The 24,885-nt window shown below is 44.1% G+C and overlaps 1 long non-coding RNA gene across 1 annotated transcript in view; it reads left to right on the plus strand.

The window, feature by feature from the left end:
- Positions 1-24,885, plus strand: part of LOC113614792 (uncharacterized) — a 118,349-nt gene that overhangs the window by 91,778 nt on the left and 1,686 nt on the right. Inside the window, exon 6 of the long non-coding RNA XR_003430728.1 lies at positions 17,314-17,406. This is a non-coding gene — a long non-coding RNA (uncharacterized LOC113614792). The remainder of the gene's footprint in view (positions 1-17,313; positions 17,407-24,885) is intronic.

Consider the following 24,885-nt stretch of genomic DNA (forward strand, 5'->3'; position numbering starts at 1 on the left):
CCCCCCCCCCCCCCCCCCCCCCCCCCCCTCCCCCCTCCCTCTCCCCTCCCCCCTCCCCCTCCCCTCCCCCCTCCCCCCAGCCAAGACGGTGCAGAGGCTGGAAATTGTGTTTAGGGGTGTTCTTTCCTCCTCAAGGCTGGATGCTTTTAACCTGACTGTGCCTGGCTAAAAACGTGGGGGGGCGTTCTCTCTCTCTCTGCCCCCCCACTATCCCTCTCGTCCCTGGCCCAACCTGTTCTGGGAATCACACAGGCACACGCTGCTTCTCTGGGGGTGATGGAGAGGCGCCGCTGGGCGCGCAGTAAGTGCCGCAGCCTCGGCTTCTTCACAGCACTCACAGGGCGGAATCTGGGGGAGGCTCCCTGCTGGAAAAGGAAAGAGCTTCCAATTTGGGCTTTTACTTCAGAGATCAGCCGAGCCCACCACTGCCTTTCCAGCCACACCAAGGCGCACACACAGGGGAAGATGGTGTCACCGGAACACCGTTCATTTTCCTTATCAGAATGATTTCTGTGACTCAAAACAGGTTGGCAGATGGAGAGCCAGGGAGCCGGAAGCGCGTTCTAAACTCGGGAAGAGACTTGATGCCTGGGGCTTGGCTTCCCGGGGCTCCAGGTACTTGCCTCTGGGCCCCATTGTGTTTTCACAGCTGCTTTGTGACAGAGGGGGAAAATGTGTCATTGTTCTTTGCTCTCTGCCACCTAGCAATGTCTGGCGGGTCATAGACACGTGAACTATTTGGTGGAGGAGGGAAGGTGAGCCCAACTGATGAAGACTTCCTGTGAGTCAGGCACTGCCTTGCCCTCAGGAGCTCAGGGACACCAAGGCTGTCCTTTTTTTCCGTTTCAGAATCCATTTCCAGACACCATGATGCATTTGGTTCATTTTTATTTTCAAGCAAGAATGATTTTCCCTTTCGGCTGGAGAATTTTCATTTTTCATCATCATTGTCCTTCTTAAAAATTCCTGTCAATTTTGGAAAACATTAATTCTTTGGATAATGAGAGGATTCTTGTATTTAACAGTCAATCGGCCTTTAATTGCCAATGGTAGGGAAAAATTATTTTAAAAAATATGGTTCTGGAGGGATTAGATGACATTTTAAGAAGCCAAGCAGTCGGTAGCACATGGCAGAAGGATGAATCTAATGAATACGGTGGGAGAAACACTCATTCACTTATTTACTTTTACCATTTAACATCGAATTTACGAATAAAATAGCCTTGCATGTATTGTATAAAATGGAAGTGAGATCATGTCCCTTTGTTACTTAACAACCTACATTGTTTATAGCAGCGTACTCACAATAGCCAAAAGGTGGAAATGGCCCAAATGTCTATTAGCTGATGGGTGGCTAAACAAATTGTGGTCTCCCTGTACAATGGAATATTACTCAGCCATAAAAAGGGAGGAAGTACTGACATATACTACAATATGGATGAACCTCCAAAATGTCATGCCAGGTGAAAGAAGCTGGTCACTAAAGACCACGTACTGTATGATTCCATTTATGTAAAACACCCAGAAGAGGCAAGTCCATAGAGATATAATATAGATTGGTGGTTGCTAGGAGCTGAAGGGGAGGGTGAAGTGGGGAATGACTGCTAATGCAGAGGGGGGTTTCCATTTGAGATGATGAAGACGTTCTGGAACTAGATAGAGGTGAGGTGAGAACAACATTTTGAATGTACTAAATGCCACTGAGTGGGTCACTTTCTCTTACGTGAATTTCACCTCAGTGAGGAAAAAAGAAAGAACTGTTAATTAAAACCTGCAATGGCTCCGTATTTCCTTGAGAGCAGAGGCCAAGTCTTTACAGTGGTCTGCCAAGGCCTGCAGGATCTGCTGCCCCCTGGTGTCATCCCCCGCCCCCCCGCTGCCCCTACTCCCTTACTGGGTGCGCTGGCCTCAGTGCACGCTGCGTCTCTGTGTCAGCCGTCTGCCACCCTCCCAGCCTTGGCGCTGGCTGTTCCCTCTGCCTGGACGGTGCTTCTCCCCAGCACCCACGGCGGCGCTCCCTCCCTCACCCCCTTCATGTCTCTGCTCAGATGTCTCAAGGAGGCCTGTCCTGACCATCCTGTTTCCAGTTACACCAGCACCAAGTGCCCTTCCCTTTATTCTGCTCCACTTATTACCTTCGAACAAACTATGGACTCTGACTGGTTGATTCCGTTTGTGGCTTTTGTTCTCTTTCTCTCCTTCTTCCCCCCCGCCATTGGAATGTAGCTCCACTAAGGATTTTCGCCTGCTTCTGCATTCTGGGCCCACTTTGTGTTGATTTTTCAAAAAAGGTCCACAGAATCAAATAACAAAGAATTACATGTTCAGGGCTTCCCTGGTGGCGCAGTGGTTGAGAGTCTGCCTGCCGATGCGGGGGACACAGGTTCGAGCCCCGGTCCGGGAGGATCCCACATGCCACGGGGCAGCTGGGCCCGTGAGCCATGGCCGCTGAGCCTGCACATCCGGAGCCTGTGCTCCGCAACGGGAGAGGCCACAACAGTGAGAGGCCCGCGTACCGAAAAAAAAAAAAAAAGAATTACATGTTCAAACAGATTCAGTTAGGTGGATTCTGAAGGAAACATCCACAGAAAATGAAGCATTTTCTAATGGTAAAGCACCCTTATGGCTTTTTCTTCTCTGCCAGTATTTATACTTCATGAAGGCATAAAAGAATTTCGGTTGAAGTGAAAACTTCCAGAAACTCCTCTTTCCCTCTAGTCTCTTCTCTCTTTTGTCACAAGCCACTTGAGTTTTGAACCTGAAGGAGGTCCTTTGGATTAAAAGTTATTAACTATAGAAAGTGGTAGAACTGGAAGACATTTTCTACTGGGTAAAGTTAACAAATAGCATTTTTCAACAAATAGCATTATCCCCTTTCTCAGGGCCAGTTGGGGTTGTTACAGCTTATATGTGGGGGAGGGACAGGGGAGAATATAAAACCTCTTTGTGTTTGCATTTATTTATCACATTTGTGCCAGGCCTGGGTGATTGTGGGAGGTCCAAAGAACACGCATATTAGCATTTCAAGTCAGACAACTGGATTTGTCACAAGGGGAGTGAAAGTTTGAGAAAAAAAAAAAAAAGGAAGAGAGAGAAAAGAAAGGACAAGAATTTAGAAATAGATCTCTGCCTGAAATATTTTTGTCCCTGAGCAGGAAGTTGCTTTTGGAAAGCCAGGTCGCAGACTCGTGCACACAGGCCTTGCACAAGGAGATCTATGATTAGAAAATAGCACCGTGAGCTTCCAGCGATTACATTTTACAGCTGGGACGTCTCTATTAATTTAGATCTGTATGGTGGCTGGTATTGCTGCTGTCTGATGCAAAAGCAAACAAGAAATCCTACCTCTCCTTCTCTCAATACTGACATTGAAGCCAAAACATATTTTTGTGTGCATCTGTTTATCTCAAGCATAACAAAATTGAGGATCCGAGTACCAGAATATGTCAGGTAGATAAGACTTAGTGTGGAATTCTGGTAGGAGAGCTCTTGAACACAAAGTTTCAGCTTTGGACACGGGAGGATTTCTCCCCATCAGTTACCATACTCTCATTGGGCTTAGGGGAATGCTTCACCAATCCACATTCCATTGTCCTGGCACTGACTTGGACACACCACCCATATGGATTCCATTTGAGGGGAAAAAAAAAAAAAAAGCTCAAAAAGCAGAGGGGAGGTGGGATTTTTTGTGAATGTTGTAATTTCAGAGAATGCAAAAATAGCATGACCCAATATTAGCGACTCCTGTACTGCAGAGGGCTCTGACCAGAGCCACGTAGGAAACGCTGCATTTCTGAGGCAGAACTGGCCGGTTCAGAGACCAGCAAAGACGCAGGAGCTAAAAACCACACGCATACCCACATCTTGTAACCAAGAGCAGAAACGTGCCTGATGGTGAAAGAAAAATGACTTCTCTTTATTTGATGTAAAGCAAGTTGATAGGAACGCGTTCCTTGATTAGCTGAAACCTCTCCTCAAATAATAGCGGGCGTCTGTTTTCACAGGGAGAGTTGGATGGAGGATTAGTGATGCTGTGAGGCAGACAGCGTCACTTAGAATTTTTCATATGTCCTTCGAGCATAAACCAAGCAAAAAATATCCAGAGAAGCCAGTTCCTCTTAGAGCTCTTATGATGTACGGCAAAAGCTGCCTGGGAGACTCCAAAACTTGCCCAACTCAGTGGTTCTCAACCAGGGGCAAATCGGCAGGGGCACCTTTGGCAATATCTGGAAACATTTTCGGTTGTCATAACACGTGGAGGTGGGCATTACTACTGTCATCTAATAGACAGAGGCCAGGGATGCTGCTAAACATTTTGTCAAACACAGGGCAGCCCCGTAACGAATAATGACCTGACTCAAAATGTCACTAGTTCCAAGGCTGAGAAACCCCCATCCCAACCCACATCCTAAATATAAACCCGTTTGAAACATCCCTCAGTTGGTGGAATCAACCAGGACAACAGTCTGATAAAACAAAAAACCAAGCAACCTAGTTAGTAATGTTTCCTCCTTCCTCTTTCCCACCCCACAGAAAATCATTGAATAAATGTAAACCTGACCTTTTTGAAAAAACAACTCTGTAAGCAATCTCCTTAAATACATCTCCCTGCAATTTCTGCCATTCTCTAGAGGCTATTATGTTCCCAATAAAATTATCGAAACCACTGGAATAATAAACATTTATAACTGCATTAGCATCTCTTGGCTAAATTTGTTGAAATGGCAAGTGAGGGTGAAACATTAAAAAGATTTTTAAAAAGAAATCTAGCTTGTTTGATCATTCTCCCCAGTTTAAGGAGAAAGGCTGAAATTTATGCTAAAACTGTTTTTAGATGCAGGGCAATAAGTGACATATGTATACATGCAAGGCCAACAAAGTACTGCCTGCTTCAGTCGGCCTGAACCCTTGGTTCTTCTAATTTGTTGGCCAGAAGAGGGAAACCACTATGGGTTTTTTCCTCGACAGGAAGTCTCTGTCCGGAAGTCTGCCTGCAGGGAGCGAAGCAAGCCACCTGGGCTGGGGGGGGTGGGCCCTGCAGGACCCCGGGGAAAGCGGGGCTTGTTTGTTTCTCTGCCAGTTTCACTCCCGGCCTACACCCTCCCACCCAGAACACTTGGCTATGTGGGTTGTTCTTCCTAGTTAGGAAACTTAATGACTGTTATTGAAATATGAAGTCCACGATCCTTTGAGAATGTGAATACAGAAAGTCCTGCCCATGGTTTGGAGAGTTTTGTGCAAAGCGCAGTAATTGGGAGATTGGGGCTTTTAAGACAATTGGGGTCACCATTTATCTGTGTGACCTTGGTCTTCCGTTTTCTCTTCTGTAAAACACAGGTTATGACCTCCAAGGTCACGGTTAAACTAAAGAAACAATAGGACAAAAATAGTTTAGTACAGCCTAACCTTGAGATTTTCACCATACCACCAAAAGTCTCTATTTAGTTATTTTTACCAATTTAGAAGCAGTCAAGTGACAGCTCATCAACTCTTGGACTTGTGCTTTAATCCAACAGAGAAAGGAATCAGTATCTGCTATAGAAAGATTGTAAATAATTAAGACCTTCTTTCCTTCACCAGATAAATGAAACCAGGACATCTGTGATGGAGAACTGATTATTCCTCCAGCATCTAAACCTATTTGTTATTCTGAAATGGTTGGGATTGGGCGTTTATCTAACTAGTCTACTTCTAGGTCCAAGTAGGCCTTGCAGACCCTGCTCAGACAGTAATATGTCTATCTTAATATCAGTCTGAATGTTAATAAATTTAGAATTTTCCAAGCAAATCTGTATGCAAAATAGAGTAGTGTTTCAGTGTGTAGTGCCTTCTCTATGACAGGCTCTTGAAAGCTGAAAACAGAATACACAGGGCAAGAACTCAGAAACCACCACGGGTTTTTTCCTCGACAGGAAGTCTCTCACCGGAAGTCAGCCTATAGGGAGTGAGGCAACCCACCTGGGCTGTGGGGGGGCCTGCAGGACCCCCGGGGAGGGCGGGGTTGGTTTGTTTCTCCATCAGTTTCACTCCCTGGCCCACACCCTCCCACCCAGAACACGTGGCTATCTAGGTTACTCCTTCTGCAGCTGCTTTCAGGAATAGTTTTACAGTCTCTCTTTTACTCAGGACTTTGTCTTGCCTTTTCCTTCGTTTTGGGGCTTGAATTTGGATCAGACATGAGGGCAAAAGGCACTGAATCCCAAACCCACATCCCATTTGATGTATTCATTCATTTGTTTGTTTATTTTCATCTTAGCAACAGTTGAGCAAGAAAGAATGTTAATAGGAGGACGGGAATGTGGGTTTAGGAAACCATTAGTGACTTTTAAGAAGACAGGCCACCACCTCGACTGTTAACTAGACAGTAGAGCATTGGCTGTTCAGGGGAATTGTTAAAAGCTGAGCATTATCAATTTACAAATGTCTCTTGGGTTGTTTATCAAAGTGTGTGACTTTTAGAGTGAGGAATGGAGAAATCAGAAGGGGAGGGAGAGAAACCATCCTCCATTTGAGATTTTGTGCACCAGCTGTTCCCTTTGCTAACTCTGTCTAAAGTTTAGGAATAAACAAAAACCCTCAGTGGAGAAATATATAAATATTTACAAAAGCTCCCCTCTATCTTCGGTACCCTTGTGCAAGGTCCATCATCTTGCAGTCTTGCAGTGTGGTTGTATTTGAAATCAGTGGTGCAAGAGGGGTTTTTTTGTTTGGTTGGTTTTTTTCTTCATAATGGAAGTGTAACCTGCTTGCAAAGCTTGTGAGCCTGTCTCCTAAATTATGGACTTCATCTTCCTCGGAAGGGGAAAACCTGACCAAATGCCACTGGGATCTGAACATGTGGTTCCTAGGAGTCTGATCATCTTCGGGCCTCTCAGGCTCACCATTAATACGTCTTCAGTAGTGATAAATAACAACGATTGGCATTAAGACCAGATTCCTAAGAGCAGGCGGCTAAAAGGTATTCTCTTTTAGCTTCATTTCCCAGGAGGGCTCACTCAGCTGCCTTAGTAGAGTGGGGCTCTTCCTTCTCTAAGTGGTCTCTTTAGAAGTTTTTGAGGGATTGTGGCTCAAGGAAAAATGACTCAATCTGAGGAATTCTTTAAGAGCAGCTGGGAAAAGGCCCCAGACCCAGGCCTCTCCTCAGCTGGATCCAGTTTGCCGTCCTTTTCATGGCTGCAATCAGAAAAAATAAATACAGTGTGAGAAATCAAATGACTTTTGTCCAAGTAGCAAAAGGACAGTGTCTAACTTAACACTAGAGTTAGACAGAAGCCAGAAAGGGTGTCTGGTGTGAACGTTTCCGGCTGCCAGATCTACCTGACTGTTGCCCTCAAACCACGACTATCTCTCACATGCTTGCAGGAACCCCCACCCCACCCCAGAAGCTTCGTGTTTCATGTGGCTCCTGAGTAGGGTTGCACAGTAGAGTACAAGTTGCATTGCCTGTGTGCTGTTTCCAAGCAAGGAGAAAGAAGAACTTGTACTTTGTATTTTAAGATATTTGTGAATACTTTCCATCAGTCAGTCTCCCCATCAGCACACAGATAACACAGGACAATAGAGAGGAGATTGTAGATCCAGCGGAGCCGGTCCATCGAGGCCTTAGGGAGGAGTTGGGACATCTCTGGGGCTAAAAGCAGTGCACTTTGGCAGGGGGACCTCCAAGGAAGCATGGGGCTGAGATAAGGGAACATGACTGACCGATGGTGAGATAGTTGTCCAAGATGGAGTCGATGGGACTGGCATGGGCAGGTTGGTTTGTGAGGCCAGAAGGTTGGCAGCTTCTCCTGCTGAGTCCGGTACCCACCAAAGACTAATCAGAGAGCACGGAGGAGAGCATGGCTTTGTGTAACGTTCTCATCAGACCTCCCAAGTCAGCTCAGCATATCCCCCAAGGAATGGCAGAGACTTCTCTTCTTGTAAACGACAATGGACACGTATTCAGTGCCGTTAAGGACAAGCATCTGGCGACCAGTGACCAGTGGTGTCAAAGTTCTGAGCTCAGGGTGAGCAGTTTCCTGAAGATAAGAGAGCACCGTAGCCACGGCTACAGGTCCCCAAATCGGGGTTCTCTGGGGCCTCTGGGGCCCCTCCTTGCGCTCTGCACAGAGTTTGCTTCACTGTGCTCTGCGGTCGATGAAGGCTTCCTCTTCGCCTGTGTGAACTCAAGGAAACAGAAGACTGTCTCAGCCGGATACCAGCTGCCCTGGCCTTGTTTCTTAGCCCTCTCTGCTAGTCAGCTTGGAACTCCTGCATTTTCTCAGTCAGCTGGGAGGATGCTCACAGCCCACTGCCCCTCAGTTCACATGCAAGAGCAGCTACCTCCTTCTCCACAGGCCTGGGCGAGCTTTCAGTCTCCATATCTGAGTGTGAAAGGAGGGCCTCCCCGCTCCCCCTGCAGAGGTTCTATGGAATCAGGGTAACCCTGTTCTAAGCAGCGGAGTGGAGAGTACACATGGCCTCAGGACCTCCATCATGTCCACTGGCCTATTAGTACCTTGCTTTTCTCTCATTTTCATGTTATTAATTAAGTAACTAAGGATATTCTTTTCCTAATTCCTCCCCAGCCAAGCTGAAGCCGCTGTTACTATTGTGATGTATTTCCTTGTAGTGTTTTTCTCTACCTCTGCATATTTCCATAAACACGTGTCCCTTTTTTTTTTTACAAACCTAGGTCATTCTGGATATTCAATTTTGTTTCCCATCTTTCTTCATGTTATGTGGTAATTTAGCTACATTACCCCCATTCTCCTACAACGTGGTTTATTAATGGCTATGTTCACTGTAAGAACATGCCATATATATTTAAAAATTACTACTGAGGGACGCTTCAAAGGTCTACACTTTTTCTCCAGGATAAAAAACACTGTACTGGACATCTCTTTTCGTAGACTTTAGACTGTATCTCTGAATATTGGCCAAACGTAGGACCCTGGAAGTAAAAACTTCAAGATCAAAAGGTGTAAATACTTTTGAGGCTGTCGATGCCCATTGTCAGGCTGCCCTCCAAAATGGCTATACCAGTTTACAGTCACGTAAGGTTTTCTTGCTCTTTATTGTGAAAGGATCCTTGGTACTGAGGACTAATAGTGCCTGTGCAGTGTCTCAAGCGAGAATGAAAAGCACAGAGCAGCTCCCATCAGGAATTTCAACATCCAGGAGGAAAACTGATCAGAGGTGCAGCTGAGGGTGCTTCCCAAGGTTGCTCTAGGAGGAAATGACCCCTCCAGGACTGTGTTGGCAGAATGACTGACCTTTCCCAAAGTGACCAGCACAAAATGCCCTCAACTTGAACATGAAAAAGACATATACCTCATCCAAAAGTTCCCTTAGGTCCTCCAAACCCACACTTCTTTATTCAAGTCAGGGTTCGTGACAGGGTAGCCAAGGAGGGTTTGAGGTTTCAGTAAGGGGAGGGCGCCTGCGTAAGTGATTAGCTCTTGCACAGAGGGAAGCGAATGTATAAGCTGACCTTTAAGGTCACTCAGTCAGTGGGCACTGTGCAGTGGGCAGCTCGAGGTGAACCGATCCTGGCCCTCTTCTGCTTCTGGCCGGAACTGACAGCGTCATTGTTTGCTTTTCCCCTGGGGATAATAATATCCATCGCCTTCCCAAGGGATACTTGTGGTTGAATTGGTGCTTATCAAAGGTTTGGGAGAGAGGACTGACAGTGTGTGCAAATGATTGATAGGGAGCCCCAGCCCACAGTGTAGCTATCTAAGGAGGCCTTGGGTTGCTCACAGAACGAGGCTGGGGTTAATAGCTTTCATCCTTCCAGAGTTCCTGGGGTGATTGTGCAAGAGACTCGTGATCTGATCACAAGAGCAAAGAGAGTGCCTGTGTTGCCGATAACAAAGAATTACACAAGGCCTGGAACAAACGCCAGAGTTTTAAAACACTTGGCGGCAATTCAAGCTGCAAAGCATTTTATCGTGTCAGGCCATCGCTGAGAGGGGCTAGCTGAAGCTACCCCGTTCACATCCTTTTACAAGCACCGGCCTTTTGATGGGGCTCTGAAAATCCTCTGAACTGTAGCTGCCTTTGCAGAGTGTTTAAGCTGGTCGGCTTACAGCAGGACAAACTGGCAGCGTGGCAAGACAGGAAAGTGAAATTCAACCCAATGCTGGGATCGAAAGCTCTTGAGACTCAAATGTCTCCGACACTGGGGTGTGGCTTCTTCGCTAATTAAGTTCTGTCAAACAGGGGTTGGAAATGTCAGCCCCTATTCAGGGCTTGGCTCTTCCAGCAGCCAATAGTGGTGGGCCTGGGGCTCTGGTTGAAATAATGACGGTCAAGTTTGAAACACCATTCGTTCGGTTGATTTCAAGATTTCCTGGGACCACCATTGAAAACACAATGTTCTCTTTTGGGGGCAACGTGAAGAGCCAATCACAAGTGAGGTTTCGCAGTATGTCCTGCCCATATTTGGTAGTTATCTTACCTCATTCAACTAGATTGATAATATATGCACTTGAAAAGCAAGGCTTTGAGAAGTATGTGTCTTTCTCCCAGTTATGAAAGACGTCTTATCTTAATGCCTTTGGGGCATTTTGTTTGTTTGTTTTAAAGCTTCAATTGCAGCTTCTGGCTTGTTAGCATTTACCTGAAAATACATAGAAAACAGAAACTAGTTTTGTTTAAGTAAATAACCAGGGGTGGCTCAGGAGGTTATGGGGATGGTGAAGGCACGGCGCAGGCTTTACTGCATTTTATCTATGATGTGTAGGAGACCCGTTCCTCAGAGCCTCTGGGAAATAAATGCATCCTTTAAAGTTTCTCCTTAAGGGGTGCTTAAAAAGGATCATCAAATCTTGTAGAGAGAGACAACACAAATACGATAAACTTCATTCTACATTTTTCCAGTGAATATTTATCAGCTGCTTTAGATGCACCGTCCGTTTCATTCTCACCATGATCCCACAAAGGAAATCCTATTCTTATCCACGTTTTACAGATGAAGTTACTGACGCAGGGAGTTACATAACTTTCCAAGGGGCCCGAGCTTAGAAGTAGTGGACCTAAGAAGCCGCCCCAGCAGTCAGATGCCCAAGCCCCTCACTCCGTTGAGATGTTTTCCTATGTTTACAGGCAAGAACAGAGAGGCCTTAAGTAGTACACAATGGCGCCAGGAACTCCAATCTCTAAGACATCGACTGTCTCCGACTCTCAGGACCCTATGGAAAGAAAGTTGTGAGGTTGTTTGGCTTGTCTCAGGCCTGAGGATGGGAAAGTTCCCAGTGACCCCCTAGGAGATTGCATCCAGAACTGTCTGGTCAGAGAGGAGCCTGCAATCCAGCAGCTGAGCCCCTCACTCAGGGCCCCAGTCTCAGGAAACCCAGCTCTAGAAGGTCCTCCTTCCTCAGTGAGACTAAAGACGTGTGGGCTACAGCAGAGACCCGGTACACGGTCGGCTGTGTCTTCAAAACTGAGGAGACCTTGAGAAACAGGAGGGAGATGGCTACGCAACCCAGCCTCCCCTGAGACCACAGAGAGGCCCCATGTCCTCCGTGCAGAGCAGCGGTGCTCAGCCAGGGCAGTTTGGGCCCCCAGGGGACATTTGGCAATGTCTGGAGACATTTTTGGTTGTCGCAGCTGGAGAGAGGGCGCTCCTGGCATCTAGTGGGTGGTGGCCAGGGAGGCAGCCCAACACCCTGCCGTGCACACGGTGGCCCCCGGCCCCACCACAAAGAATGATGCAGCGCCACGTGTCACTAGTGCTGTGGTGAGAAACCCCACCTGCGGCTCTGAGGAAGCTCTGTCTGGGGCTTCTTCAAAGCGACAGTCTGCAACCAGGAAGCCAGCAGCGCCTACAGCTAGGCAGAAGGCGGGACAGAGAAAAGGTGGAACTATGCCTACGGGTTTTAATTCACTGCATCTTTCTTCCTGACAGCGAGAGGTCAGTGTTGGCCTCTGTTTACAGGGGTCAGGACCAAGGTATGGGCTGGCCCTATGTAGTAGGCTGAATAATGGCCCCCAAAGACCAGGTCGTAATCCCTGGAGCCTGTAAATGTTACCTTATATGAAGAAAAAGAATGGTCTTTGCAGATGTGATTAAGGTAAGGATCTTGAAACGGGGAGACGATCCTGCATTATCTGTGTGGGCCCTGCATGCCACTGGGAGTATCCTTATAAGCGGGAGGCAGAGGGAGGTATGACACATGCACAGTGGAGAAGGTAATGTGATAAAAGAGGTAGAAAGTGGAGCTATGGGGCCACCAGCCAAGGAATGAGAGCAGTAACCAGAAGCTGGAAAAGGCAGAGAATAGATTCTCCCTTAGGGCCTCCAAGGGGAGAGTGACCCTGCCACACCTTGATTTTGGCCCAGTGATACGGATTAGAAACTTCTGGCCTCCAGAACCATGCAAATAAATCTCTCGTTTTAAGCCACCAAGTTTATGGTAATTTGTTACAGCAGCCCTAGGAAACTAAAATACCCTACCACTCCTTGAGCCCCCATGTTGATCGGTTGAGGCCGAGGGACAAACTCTTACAACACAGACAAAGCCACAGCCTTTATGGGGTAGAATTTGAGGAGAGGATGTCCATTTTCTTTGCACCACGCTCCCTCTGAATCACCCTTGCCTGTGGAAACATGGCGCCTACCTTCCCTCTGCCTCTGTCAGGCAACAATTCCCGGTGACTGCTGGGCAAACCTCCTGCTCATCTCAGTGCCTGGTTCCACCGTAGCTGGAGCCACCTGTCACTTTCTACCTTGATTTCCTGTCAGTGTACATGCGGTATGTTCTACACTAGACTGTAAGCTCCCAGGAGGCAGGAACGCTGTTGGATTGATTGTTAAGCCTCCCAAGGCCCCCAGCACAGTACCAAGCACGTGGTGCTCAACCCATGGTGAATGTGTGCCTCCTCCGTCCTATAACTATGAGAAATGTTACTTTGTTCTCTTTATTGCCTGGTGGTCAAGCAGCACAAAGCCAAGTCTGATGCTTATAAGCAAGAAATCCCCGCACGTTCTGTCAGGCCTGCAGCAACTGGACATGGACACCTGATGGTCCTTTGTCTTTCAACTGGGGTATAATTTACATACAGTAAAATGCATGCATCTTAAGTGTACAGCTTGATTATTTACCTACATATACCTCCTGGTAACCACTTCCTGGATCAAGATATAGAATCTTTCCAATCACCCCAGAAACAAGTTCCCTTGTTTCCCCACCGTCCTCACACCGCAGTGACCCTCATGAACTAGGTTTGCTTACTCTTGAATGTCATATAACTGAACTCATACAGAACATACTCTGGCGTCTGGCTTTTTTCTCTCCACATAATGTTTTTGAGATTTATCTGTGTGGTTGCGTGTATCGGTAGTTTTTTTCTTTTTTTCCAAAAACTGTGTATTATTCCACTGTAAGGGTATGCCACAATTTGTTTAGCCATTCTTCTGTTGATGAGCGTTTGAACGCTTTCCAGTTTGGACCTATTGGGAATAAAGCTGCTACGAGCGTTGTATTTTCGGCCCTGTGTTTCCATCTCTCGTGGTTATGTACCTAGGAAGAAAACTGCTGGGCCACAGGGAAGGTGGCTGGTTAACTTTACAGAAATTAGCATCGCTAGTTGTGATTTAGATATAAGAAAACAAATTTTTAGAGAAGTAGCAACAATCTTTCTATACTTATTTTCCCAATTCCATCCATTATAGTAATTTCTTAAAGAAATACAGTGCTTCGTGCGTGGCTAATTGGATCAGTGGTAGAGAAGGTTGGGGAGTCAGGAAGAATGAAAATTAGAACAAATGCCCAGCCACTTAAAACATCCTCATGTCATGTTCTACTCACTCACACCAACCCGTATCTTTACAGCTGGTCTTCCCTGGCATTGGGGTTGAACACAGTGCTCATACAGACAGGATTCCTATGAAAGAAAATACTTTAAGAGGAAAATTTGCTCTGTAATGAAGCCCTGATTGAAATGGCAGCTGCAGGCAGCGAGGAGTATGTGGCATCTGTAGACCAAGGGCAATCAGATCCTTCTGTGGTGTCTGTTCTGAGTATTTGAAGACATCTTCTTCCCCTGCCAGATTCACAGCTCTCCTGATCCCTGGGCACAAAGAGAGCTGCCCTGCTTTCCCAGCTGCCACCTTTCTTCAGAAGTGCATTCCTGAGCGTCAGCTGCTCCCCACTTGAGTGCCATTGAATTCTAGAAACCTGAAGCAGCTTTGCAAAAGTGACTAGAAAAAAAAAGTGACTAGAGAAGGGGAAACTATTTTAAGACCCTGTAGTGTTGTCATGACACTAGAGAATGAAGGCTGCGATGCCGAAGGAAAGAAGAGAAATGTCCAAACTTGTCTTTCCACGAGGTGTAGTTTTCAACAGCCATTATTCATGACGAGTCAAATTCCTTTCACCCAAGTAGGTGTTTCACCAATTTTTCTAATGATGCACCAGGTTTAACTGTTTTCAGATTAACTTCATCCCATCCTTCTTGCTGTTTAAAACTTTTATCTTTAACCATGAGGTGCATCTTATTCTTCCTCGAATGGCAGCTTGGTGCAATTATATGTTCCTTGGTTCTTTCTTTCAGAATCTGAGATGCCACTTCTGGGATCTAATCTACTTCATCTGTATCTCATAATTTCCTTGGTTTCCCTAAAATCCTCATACTGTCCTTTGCCCCTTTCTTCCCGTTTATGGGGAAAAAATTGGCCATGTCTTTGTGGCACCAGTCAGACCGAGTCAGCAAGTAAGAAATGTCGATCACCCAGGCTGCATATTTGACACTAGGAAATTAAAACAATGGGAGTGATTCAATATCTTCTTTTTTTTCTTATTTTGTTGTCGTTGTTATACATTTATTTTTCCATTGCTCTCCTGCTGTGTAGATAGGTGTTTTCTGGATCAAAAAAATCACCTGAACTGAAGTTCATATTCAAAAAAAGAGGGTGGGCCAGAGAGCCCTCTTATAAGGGCACAAATCCTATTCATGACAGCTCCATCCTCATGACCCAATCACCTCCCAAAGCCCCAATTCCAAATGCTGTCCCATTGGGGGTTAAGATTTTGACACATGAATTTTGAGAGGACAGCAACATTCAGTCCATTGCATGAGTAAATCCTAGAAGTGGGAATGCTGAGTTGTATGCTAAGTGCGTGTTCAACCTAAAGGAAACTGCCAGTCTTCTAAAGTGGCAGTACCATTTTATTCCCACTGGTGACGTATGATTCCCAATTGCTTCACATCCTTGGCAGTATAGTCAGTTTTTAGAAAAAATTGCAGACACTTTTATGGGTTTGTAGTGGCATCTCCTTGTGGGTTTAGTTCACATTTCCCTGATGACTAATGATGTTGAACATCTCTTCCTGTGCTCATTTGCGATCTGCATCTCTTTAGTGAAGTGTGTGATCAAATCTTTTGGTTCTTTTTATACTGAGTTGTTTGTTTTGTTTTTCTTACTGGAATGTGAGAGTTCTTTAGATATTTCTGGATGTGAGTCCTTTATCAGACAGATGATGTGTAAATATTTTCTCCCAATCTTGTCTTGACTTTTCATTTTTCTTACTGGGGTCCTATTGGACACTCACATTTTCAGTGACTAGGGTTGTTTCTTGCCCCACTCTTAATCCCTCCAGCATCTTGGACAGCAAGGCAGGGAGCTAGGAGGTGCCACTGGCTTTGGTCTAATTCATAGGACTCTGGCTGTGGGTTAACGTCAGTCTCCTGAAAGAAGAATATTGGCCTAAACAGTGGACACTTCAGTCTGTAACTATAGTGTGCATAGAATAATCTGGAAAATTTGATGAACATGCAGATTTCCAAGCTCTGCTCCTAGAAATGTTTATTCAGTAAGTGTGAGGTGAGGTGCAGCTTGTTGCAGTATTCAACAAGCAGCCAGATTATCCTGATAGAGGCGGCTTCGGGATGACATTTGGAGAAACCTTGAAACTCTAAGGCCACTGACCATGTGTGGTGTCTACTGTGGTCACAATGCAAAGTCTACGTCCACACTACACAAAAGCGCGTGGGGTAAGTCAGAAGAGGGAGACGTTACCACACAGCTCGACGAAAAGGAGAAGAAACACCAAGAATGCAGGAATATTAGGACATTTTTACTGAACATTTGCCCATTGCTTCATCCTTTGCTCTCTGCTATTATAGGCATGTCTTCATTTGGGAAGACATCTTTTAAAAGTGCCTTTCAAGGGCTTCCCTGGTGGCGCAGTGGTTGAGAGTCTGCCTGCCAACGCAGGGGACACGGGTTCATGCCCCGGTCCGGGAAGATCCTACATGCCGCGGAGCGGCTGGGCCCGTGAGCCATGGCCGCTGAGCCTGCGCGTCCGGAGCCTGTGCTCCGCAACGGGAGAGGCCACAACAGTGAGAGGCCTGCGTACCGCAAAAAAAAAAAAAAAAAAAAAAGTGCCTTTCAGGCGTGATACTTCATTTGAATAGACACTGGAGGGAAAAGGTGGCTGATAAACAAGTAAATTATTGCACATTAATAAATGTCAATAAATTTTTCACCTTGATCCTGAATACTAACATTTTCTCCTTACGTCAAGTCCTGGGCTGCCAGCAGTGGTGCTGTGGTAGATTCCAGTCCATGATTTTCAGACCCTCTGGACTTACTGGAAGTCACCCTGAACTTTTCACCAGGGACATGTGGAACTTTTCACCAGGGACGTGTGGAATGTCTTTGGTTTTACAATAAACATTTTTTTTTGGACAAAGGCAGAACTTATTCAAACAAATCCATGGAGGATGCTGGGGTTTGCATCATTACCATTCTTTACAGGAAGGGAAACACAGACAGTAGCAACAAAACAGCCAGCTTCATAGAATCCAGGCATCCAGATGTTTGGACTGTATAATACCAAACAATCAGTCGGTCTGAGGTTTTTCCTGAATTGGACAAACTATTCTGACGTTGCAAAATTACAACCAGCGTGATGTAAGTTTTAGCTACAGACAGAAACCAGTTGGGGCTGACCTTTCTGTCTTAATCAAATGTTATTGTTCAAACTTGTTGGTACCTCTCAGCTGAAATCATTTTAAAGGCCTGTTGTTTCAATACTGTGGTGGGATGTTTCTTTAAATCACAACTAGTTAACGAATCTTCTAGGGTAATTAGGGCACCTGTGCTCTAGCAAACACAAGTGATCAATGATCTTTAATTGAAGATGGTGGAGTAGGAAAAAGCCTGGAACCCGGAGGCAGAAAGTGTGGATTTTACTGCTTGCTTGAGCTGAACTGTGCCTCCTTAAGCTTTCACGGGAGGAGATAACTTATGGAAACATAAATATGTAAGAAGACTAAAGCCAAAGTGGTTAACCGCTCTCTCTAAATATAATCCATCCCCCGCAGGGCTAGCCAACAAAACAATCCTAACAATAGAATTGTTTATGTACCTCGCGTACAAAGAGGACCTGAAACCAGGAAGCCACAGGATTCAATGAGGTAAGCAGAGAATTCTTTTTTTTATTCTGAAACATTATTCAAGTTATACATAATTAATGTCGAAAATGAGAACATATGGAAAAGACCGATCAATAAATAAAATCAATTAAAATTCTACTACTCAGTAAAAACTACCGTTAGCCTCGGTATATATTCTAACGTGGCCCCACACATGTATGATATATGCATATTCCAAATGGCTGCTGTCCTAACATCTGCTTTGAGTTAGTGCTATACTGTAAAGCTTCTTGCGCGCCAGTAAATATGCATCTTCGTCATCCATTTAAATGGTCAAACTGTATTCCACGGTAGACTTGTAAATATTAACAACTAACACGGAATGCTTCCTATGTGCTTGGCTCTGTTCTAAGCACTATAACACCATCTCTGTGAGGTAGGTACTATGAGTACTCTTGTTTTACAGACTGGGAAACTGAGTTAAGAAGACGTTCATTAACTTGGTATCTGGGGTTCAACCCCAGATGGTCTGGCTTTCGAGTCCAAGTTCGTAACACCCGGCCATATTGCTTCTCACCTCATTCCCTTGAGTTATTTAGGTTATTTATAATATTTGTCATTCTTTTAAAAAATTTTTTATTGAAGTAGTTGATTTACAATGTGTTAATTTCTGCTGTACGGCACAGTGATTCAGTTATACATATATATATTCTTTTTCATATTCTTTTCCATTATGGTTTATCACAGGATACTGGATATTTCATTGTTTTAAACAGTGCAGATCAATTTAAACCTGTTTCCTCACGAGACAGGTGGTGAAGGTAGAGTGGGGAGCATTGATAATGGATGACTGTTCAGTAAGAAAGTACTAGGCAGACATTCCTTGGGGTAAGATCAGGTTAGAAGGTGTTCACTCTCATAGTAAAAATGAGGGAAGTCTATAAAATCAGGCTGGTTACTCCAGGGAGGGGGGAGGCATATTTGCTGTGCTGCGGGAGAGATGGACTCCCCCTGTGTCCTTAGATCTATGTAGGAGAAAATAGTAACTGCCTTAGGAGAAGAGACTAGCCCTGGGGATCAAAATACAGAATTAATATTCTGCAGGCTGAACTTTAACCTACTGCAAAGAGAGAGAGGGGGGGGGTCTTCAGCAATTAGAGTAGCAGCTTTAAGACAAGAAGTGAGTATTCATTTGGGACTGCGTGTGTCGGGATGCGAGCAAAGGATGACTCACATTAGATCAGCAGATGGGGGGCAGGCAGGGCCGGAAAGAGGGAGGGGATCTGAGGGAGCTAGGCGTGCGCTTCTCTGCCAGGGTCACAGGCATTACTGGCTCACTGTGGACACAGGGTTTTCTTTACTTATGTCTGCATATTAAGTTACACAACTGACAGAGGGAGGTGAAGTGGGGAGGTCGCTAGTAAACAAGTGAATAGGTAGATAAATACATTCGTAATAAAGAGTAATGAGACTCCCCATAGACCTTTCTCCAAAGAAGCTATTCAGATGGTGAATATCCACAGGAAAAGATGCTCAACATGATTAGGTGTTAGGGAAATGCAAATCAAAACCACAATGAGATATTCCCACTCATGAAGGTGGCTGGAATCAACAAACAAACCTTGTAAACAAATGTTCATAGCAGCATTATTGATAATAGCCAAGAAATGGAAACAGCCCAGATAGCCATCAATGGATAAATAAACAAAATGTGGTCTGTTCATACAGTGGAAGATTTTTCAGCCATAAAAAGCAATGACGGGCTTCCCTGGTGGAGCAGTGGTTGAGAGTCCGCCTGCCGATGCAGGGGACACGGGTTCGTGCCCCGGTCCGGGAGGATCCCACATGCCGCAGAGCGGCTGGGCCCGTGAGCCATGGCCGCTGAGCCTGCACGTCTGGAGCCTGTGCTCCGCGACGGGAGAGGCCACAACAGTGAGAGGCCCGCGTACTGCAAAAAAAAAAAAAAAAAAAAAAAGCAATGAAGTACTGATACATACAGCATCCACGGCTGGGCATGGATGAACCTTGAAAACATGATGCTGAGTGAAAGAATGCTGTCACCACAGGCCATGTATTGTGATTTCATTTATATGAAATGTCCAGAATAGGTAAACCCATAAAGACAGAGAATAGATTAGGGGTTACCAGGAGCTAGGGCTATGGAGGAGTGAGGAGGGGTTACCAGGAGCTAGGGCTATGGAGGAGTGAGGAGGGGTTACCAGGAGCTAGGGCTATGGAGGAGTGAGGAGGGATTACTAATTGGTGTGGAGCTTCCTTTTGGGGAGATAAAAATGTTCCATAATTGATGGCTGTGATGGTCGCACCCTGCTGTGAGTATACTGACAACCACAGAGCTGTACACTTCAAAATGATGGATTATATGGTTTGTGAATTATATCTTAATGGAAGGCACTATGCTAAGTGAAATAAGTCAGAGAAAGACAGATACCGTGTGATCCCACTTATATGTGGAATCCCAAAAAGCTGAACTCATAGAAACAGAGAGTGGAATGGTGGTTACCAGGGGCTGGTGGTCAAAGCATACAGACTTCCAGTTATGAGATGAATAAGTACTGAGGATCTCATGTACAGCATGGTGAGTATAGTTATCAATACTGTATACGCATACACTTGAAATTTGCTAAGAGAGTAGATCTTAAATTTCTCACCACCAAAAAAAAAAAAATGGTAATTAGGTGATGGAGCTGTTGGCTAACCCTATTGTGGTAATCATTTCACAATATATACGTGTATCAAATCAGCCCATTGGACACCTTAAACTAACACAATGTTAGATGTCAATGATACCTCAATAAAAGCAGGGAAAAGAAAAGTGATGGAGTGGAGAGAACAGAAACACAGCCCCTCAGGCATGAAAGGCTGTGTGTGGTCCAGGGATGAGAGAAGACCTGGAGGACTGAGTGTGCCAAGAGGCCGAAGGGATCTCCGAGAGAGTGGAGGGTGAGAGGTCTGGCAGTCGACACTGGTAATTACAGGCACTTTGGGATTATGTTCAAAGGACAATGGGAAATCTTTGAAGGTTGCAAAACCCAGCAGTTATGTAATCCAACTTGTATTTTAAATAGTGTTCTCTTCTTGAACTCTTAGGGCAGAAATAGATTGCTATTATAGCTAATAAAACCAGATAGACATCACTAACTTAAAATTTTAAGTTAAAATTAGCACACAGTTTTTTTCTTTGGATTTATTATGCATGCTCGGAAAATGAGGCCAGCAAAATACGTATTCACTAATACTACAAAAGGAATGCATTATCATGTAAATAATAATGTAAGCTTTTGACGTTTTACCCAGACCGCATTCTGTTGCTTCTAGGAATTAACAGCTATCGGACACAAGTAAAGATTACACTCTTTTATCACTGTTCAGGAGAATATTAATATCAAACACAGATTTGGTTTAATTGCATTTAATAGAGGGAGCGAGTGCAAGCATATCTAGCAAAGGTCATGATGTGGTGGGCCAAAGCTTAGCTGCATGTTGAACGCAGAATCCTTTTGGCCTCTTGTTTGAAACTGTGAACAAGTTATTGGGAGTAATGATTGAATTTCAGAGATTCTGAGATGCACACTCCCAAATGAGAAGAGATGGGCTTTCCTGGCCTTAGGGAGGGCAAGAGATCTCAGGCAACAGGGAGCACAGCTGTGCGGAAAGACAGCTAAGGATGTGCTTACATCCTGGGACATCAATTCAGGACCCAGGCAGTGGTAAAGGTCGATCTCAGGGGTGGCATATGCCAGGGTCCCAAAGATGCCCAGGTTTTTGTGCATTCATTCCTAGTTTCTTGAGAGTGCAAGGCCCATGAAACTTCCGGAAAACCCAGGTTCTCTTTGGCAGATGGCAGCATCATGGGGAAGAAACTTCCCTTTAAGGCTCCTGGCAGTGACATTAGCAAAACAAGAAACAAAATAGGAGCAGCAGTTGAAAATAATTACCGTAGAAGATTCTGGTACACACACATGCACGCACGCATGCACAAGCACCATTCTAGGGAGCTTCAAATATATTAAAACCTGGTGAAAAGAATCCTTGGTTGGGGGTGGTGCAGAGAAGATGACAGAGCCTGAATTCTTCGTAACTTAATTCCCATTATCTTTGAATGCATTCCATTGTTTGGCTGTGTCGCAACTGATTTAGTCTTGTAATGATAAACCTTTTCACCATTTTAGCATTACAAGCAATGCTGCAGTAAACTTTCTCTTATGTATGTATCTCCCTCTCTGCTGGGACAAAAATTATGTGCCATATAAACTGTGACAGATGTCACCAAATTGTTCTCCAAAAATGTTGAAAAAATGTACATGTCTACCAAAACGTATATACCCATGTATATACTTATCCCAACATCCTTACCACTACTGGGTGTTGTAAAATTTTAACTAACTTTACCATAGCTTAAAAATGGTATCTCATTGTTGTTTTGCTTTTATAATTATTAAATTATAAGTGAGAGTGTCTTTTCAGAAGTTCACTGGTTATTTGTTTTCTTCCCCTCCCTTCCCCTCCTCTCCAGAAACTTCCTGTTTACCTGTTTTCTATTGGATTATCTATCTTGTTCTTATTGATTTGCGTGAGCTCACTATCATATGTGTTGCAATATTTTCCTCGGTCTTTTGGCTTTAGAAATGAGATTTTCTGAAATAAAGAAGTTTATATTTTTTATGTAGTTATATCTATAATTTCCTTTATGGCTTCTGGATTTTATGTCTTGTCTAGAAGGCCCTACTTTCCACTAAGATTAAAACTACATTCACTTTATAGAATGATCATATGATCTAGGAATTCCACTCCTAGATACATACCCTAAAGAACTGACAACAGAAAATCAAACAGATATTTGCACACCAGCGTTCATAGCAGCATTATTCAGAAGAGCCCAAAGGTGGAAACAAGTCAAGTGTCCATCAACAGGTGAAAGGATGAACAAAATGTGGTCTCTTCATACAGTGGAATAGTATTCAGCCATAAAAAATGGGTGGAATTCTTATATATGCTATAACATAGATGAACACTGATAACATTGTGTCAAGTGAAATAACCCAGACACAAAGGACAAATACTGTAGGATTCCCTACAGTTCCTAGAATAGGCAAATTCATAAAGACAGGAAGTAGAATCATGGTTGCCTGGGGCTGAGGAGAGGGAAGGATGGGGAATTATTGTTTAATGGGTACAGAGTTTCTATTTAGGATGATGAGCAAGTTCTGGAAATGGATAGTGGCGATGGTTGTACAACATTGTGACTATAATATCATGAGTCCCTTCCTTCCTCCTTCCCTTCCTTCCTTCCTTCCTTATTTCCTTCCTTCCTTCCTTCCTTCCCTCCTTCCTTCCTTCCTTCCCTCAATTTATTTATCTTTCACTTTTAGAGTCACTTTGGTTTAAATGCATCTCCTATAAATATCACAGAGTTCAAAGTTGGTTTTTTTCTTTATTATTCAATCTGGGAGTTGCTTTTTAAAAAAAATATGTTTCATTTATCTCTATTGTTATAAATTTCCCTGTATGTTTGGTCTTAATTCTGTTCCCTTAAGTTATTTTTCCTAATTTTAAAATATATGAACATGTGAGTTTTCCATCTGATAATTTAGAAGATATATATTCAAGTTTTAGTACCTCAAGGGGTCACCTCACAAACTGAAATAATTACTTGCTAAACATTTTAATGACTGAATAATAGTCCATGATATGATCATATTCTAATTTACTTCAATCATTTCCTTTTGTTGTAAATTGAGATCACTTACAGTGTTGTACTAATATGTGGTAGTGCTGTGATAAACGTATTTGGGCTTACATTTTCTTTCTTTTTTTTAAACAAATGTATTTATTTATTTGGCTGCATTGGGTCTTTTTTGCTGCACACGGGCTTTCTCTAGTTGCAGTGAGCCGGGGCTACTCTTCGTTGCAGTGCGAGGGCTTGTCATTGTGGTGGCTTCTCTTGTTGCAGAGCACAGGATCTAGGTGTGCGGGCTTCAGTAGTTGTGGCATGTGGGCTCTAGAACACAGGCTCAGTAGTTGTGGCACACAGGCTTAGTTGCTCTGCAGCATGTGGGATCTTCCTGGACCAGGGCTCAAACCCATGTCCCTGGCATTGGCAGGCAGATTCTTAACCACTGCGCCACCAGGGAAGTCCCTGGGCTTATATTTTCTTTCCCTATAGTTTAGATGTTTTCCAGAGAATAGATTCAAAAAAGAGAATAATGATATCAAAGAATTTGAATATTGCAAACTCCTGATCTCTCTTGTAAAAATCACTTTCTATATATTCCGTCAATTTAGACTCCAAACATTCACATAATTGGGAGGAAAAAAAAAAGTCTTAGTTAATAGGAGAAAGTTGCCCAAATCTTAATTGGCCTTAAAGCTGGTAGAGTCTTGGGATAAAAGTGTACCCTATGATTTGCATTCTGAAACAAGTTACCTGAGAAAGTTCCAGAGCCAGGTAAGAGGAGCCAATTCCTTCACTTCCATCAAATTTTGGACTCCTTTTCTTTCTTTTTTTTTTATAACATTTAATTTAATTTAAAAAATTTTATTGGAGTATAGTTGATTTACAATGTTGTGTTAGTTTCAGGTGTACAGCAAAGTGATTCAGTTATACATACACATATATTCATTCTTTTTCAGATTATTTTCCCATACAGGTTATTACAGAATATTGAGTAGAGTTCCCTGTGCTATATATTACAGTAGGTCCTTGTTGGTTATCTGTTCCATATATAGTAGTGTGTACATGTTAATCCCAAGCTCCTAATTTATCCCTCCCCCCCGCCGCCGGTTTCCCCTCTGGTAACCATAAGTTTGTTTTTGAAATCTGTGAGTCTGTTTCTGTTTTGTAAATAAGTTCATTTATATAATTTTTAAAAAAATTAGATTCCACATATGAGTGATATCATATGATATTTGTCTTTGTCTGACTTACTTCACTTAGTATGATCATCTCTAGGTCCATCCATGTTGCTGCAACTGGCATATTTTGTTCTTTTTTATGGCTGAGTAATATTCCATTGTACATATGTACCACATCTTCTTTATCCATTCTGCTGTCGATGGACATTTAGGTTGCTTCCATGTCTTGACTATTGTAAATAGTGCTGCAATGAACATAGGGGTGCATGTATCTTTTTGAATTAGAGTTTTCTCCAGGTATATGCCCAGGAATGGGCTTGCTGGATCATATGGTAGTTCTATTTTTAGTTTTTTAAGAAACCTCCATACTGTTCTCCACAGTGGCTACACCAATTTACATTCCCACCAACAGTGTAGGAGGGCTCCCTTTTCTCCACACCCTCTCCAGCGTTTGTTGTCTGTAGACTTTTTTTTTTTTTTTTTTTTTGTGGTATGCGGGCCTCTCACCGTGGCGGCCTCTCCCGCTGCAGAGCACAGGCTCCGGACGCGCAGGCTCAGTGGCCATGGCTCACGGGCCCAGCCGCTCCGCGGCATGTGGGATCTTCCCAGACTGGGGCACGAACCCGTGTCCCCTGCATCAGCAGGCGG

The sequence above is a fragment of the Aethalodelphis obliquidens genome, unplaced genomic scaffold, assembly GCF_003676395.1.
Source record: "Aethalodelphis obliquidens isolate GAN/ISIS:26980383/991018 unplaced genomic scaffold, ASM367639v1 scaffold104, whole genome shotgun sequence".
Classification (NCBI taxonomy): Eukaryota; Metazoa; Chordata; class Mammalia; order Artiodactyla; family Delphinidae; genus Aethalodelphis; species Aethalodelphis obliquidens.